The 3,236-nt window shown below is 37.7% G+C and overlaps 1 long non-coding RNA gene across 1 annotated transcript; it reads left to right on the forward strand.

The window, feature by feature from the left end:
- The first annotated feature begins 502 nt into the window (after window positions 1-502).
- On the forward strand, window positions 503-2,955 carry LOC139139684 (uncharacterized). Its single transcript, XR_011553865.1, has 3 exons — window positions 503-1,062; window positions 1,410-1,538; window positions 2,806-2,955. It is a non-coding gene; the product is annotated as an uncharacterized lncRNA (long non-coding RNA).
- Window positions 2,956-3,236: the final 281 nt, after the last annotated feature.

A 3,236-nucleotide genomic window follows, 5' to 3' on the forward strand; every position in this document is an offset into this window, starting at 1 on the left:
GTGGGAGGGGAAGCCTTTTAAAATCGTGGCTGGTGGTCTTGCGAACAGCTTTTAATTTCCAAGCCATCATTTTCTTTTAGCCTATTTGTTAATGCTATACTTTCGCTTGAAAATACTGAAAACTCATTTTTTTTGAAATTTGCGAAATAGGGGCAGGTTGCTACAGCTGATAATATACACATTTCTTTGCTAACTCTGTCTGAAGACTGCAACTTGAATTAAATATTCTGACAATTGGTAAAGATTACACAGACAATTTCAATAGTTTCATGGGATGCACATTTTCATTTTCCCAAGAATAAGGTCTAATTGCCCCAAAAAGTATGATAATTTTTCTAGAGACAACAGGGCGTCTACTATCATATGAGGTAAATGGAATGTATCGTTGCGTGAAACTGTTTACACATAATATGGAATATGACAATGAAATTAGGTCCTACACGTTGACGACGATCAGATAAGTTTTTAATTTCTTTTCGTCTTTTTAGATAACAAGAGTATTCTGCTATTTAGCAACAATCTTTTAACGTCAGTTTATGAAAGAGTGGCTGGTATTTTTGCAATTTCACAAAACGTAATGTTAGGACATGTACAGGGCCATAGTTACAGCTAGATAGCCCGACCTTTAAACTTTTCACCTATACCCCATGCAGAATCATTCCATGCGTTACTCTCGCTATTGACCGAATGGTTAGGAGCTGTATTACCTTTTGAATACTCTCTCTCTCTCTCTCTCTCTCTCTCTCTCTCTCTCTCTCTCTCTCTCTCTCTCTCTCTCTGTCTCTCTCTGTCTCTGTCTCTCTGTCTCTCTCTCTCTGTCTCTCTCTCTCCTCTCTCTCTGAACGTGTCTTTAATTGATCATTAAGTCGCTAGATAGCTTAGCGACACATCTACAAAGAAACCGATGGTTTTTGTCAAACCAAAACAGTCACTTTGTTCGATTGGATTTCTCAGATGAATTTTCCCGACGGTTTGTTCTACAAGAAGAAACTGTTACGTGTGATATGTGGCTACCCGGTAGGAATTATAGATTCGACACTACGGGGAGATTTAGGATGCTTGGTAAGTTGAAGAACGCAGACAGTCAGGAAAGCTTAATAAAATTTTGTTTGCAATTTGGAATGACGATTAAAAGGGTGCAAAAAGCATTTCAAACGATGTTAAGTAGTATTATGGCTGACAAAGAAATTTTCAAAACGTGTTTTCATCAATAAACAGATCTACAGGTCTGACTTTTTGGCGCCTCATTTTCGAGAAGTCGGGTGTTGTCGCTGTATACACAGTTAGATCTAGATTCGAGATTGCGAGACATTTTGAATAGAGGATCTCACTTTCAGTATTCAGTTTACTATCACTGAATCATCTTTACGTTTGAATTCTGGGACGGGTTGTTATTTTCTTTATTCAAGGATGTCCGGATGGTTACTTCGGCATGGATTGTTCAGAGGTCTGCATCTGCAAAAATGGAGCGACCTGTCATGCGCTAAGAGGCTCCTGTAAGTGCGCTCCTGGTTGGCGGGGACCTGCGTGCGATATTCGTGAGTACAATTTCGAGGATAGACAGATTAGTAATTTACCCTTGATTACTTTGGCTAATTAGGCACTCAAACTCATCAGATAATAGACGCAGCATGTTGATAAAACGTATACGCAAGATTGTCAAGGGCAGTGCTAAGTTAAGACCGAAACACCAAAGGTTGGTAGAATATATCTTTATTAGCGATACAACGAAACACCTACCAACCCCTGGGGACGGACATGTACACAACGCCCTGTGGTGTGAACAAGACGTTTACATGGTTAGTACGCATGGTAATGTTATCTCAATCTTAAACACAGGGTGGCAACTAAATTCTCATTTACAACCTTCGGTAGAGGTGGTTTTGCCTTCGTATTAACGGAATTTCTGACTGCATAAAGTTGGCTTAATCAACAGCTAAGTAGCCACGGGCGTAATATTTGGATCACATATGCAATATGGTATTGCTACAACTGACTGGAGTTTGTTGGTTGTTGTCTGAATAATTAATGATATTACTACAATTAGTGAGTTCGTGTCACAGTATTTCGAGAATATGTTGCGTACAGTAAGTTGAAACATGACACTGCCATATCCTGTGGATCTACCTACAGGTGTATATAATTGAGGCATAGGGGAAAATTTCTAGGTCAAGAAGAAATTTCATGACAATGAACTTTTATAATAGGGAACATATCTCTAGGTCGTCTTGACCAAAGTTAACGAAACTTGTCATGTACATTGAAGACGCTGTGATTTAAAACGAGGCAATTAAGCATTTTCACATCAGCAAAATACTAATTTTTATATTCAACAAACGTTCCTAATTAGTGACTTTTGGTATTTTGCATATTTAATGAGCTGTTACAATTTGCAATTGGCAAATAAAACTTATAGGACTTGAGGGTAGTTAAACTTTCTACATTATGTGATGATACCATGATATCACAGCAGTGAGAGATATTTAGCCTTTTCCTATCAGATAATTGCTATTTTGTATGCGTCATGTTATTTTCATATCAAATAAAACTCAATGAATATTGCTTTTGACCATAACATTTTTTAAAGTGGTAAACATACCAATAATGAAAGAATTCTGCAACGTAAACTATAACAAGGAAACATTTTGAGTTCATATCTGGCCTATTGAAGCGCGATGTTGCCTCTTCGTTGAAATTCTCAGACAGATTTAAAAGTTTTTATTTACATAAATCAATATAACAATTAGTGCCGCAGCATGTGGCGTCATTTGTGCCCAACAACTTCTACCCCGTTTCATTTTAAAGGTCACAGTGAAGTTCTTTTAAACGCGTCGGACTGGGAAGTCTTCATCGTGATCAGAAAATACTGCAAGCCCAGACATACAACATTGTATTGATGAATAGTACGGTAACGTGGTACCTGAATGGTTCCGATAGTTTTTCGAAAAACTCAAAGTATTTTACAATCAGTATTGACACAAGGTAAGGCAAACTATCATCAATAAATCAATGAATTGATCGATCAATCAATAAAACTATTGATCAAAAGTCTTTTGGGTTTTCATAAAGCACGTTCAGATCCAGTGATTTGCTTGGCAATTTTAAAGGTGTTGAATGAGATGGGGGAAACAATAAGGCAATTCAGATCACTAGAGTGATAACGTGACCCACAAGGGCATATTAGGGAAGAGATTGAGAACTTAAACTCCGACACATCCATGTACAAGACATCGCAC

This window comes from Ptychodera flava, chromosome 9, assembly GCF_041260155.1.
Source record: "Ptychodera flava strain L36383 chromosome 9, AS_Pfla_20210202, whole genome shotgun sequence".
NCBI lineage: Eukaryota > Metazoa > Hemichordata > Enteropneusta > Ptychoderidae > Ptychodera > Ptychodera flava.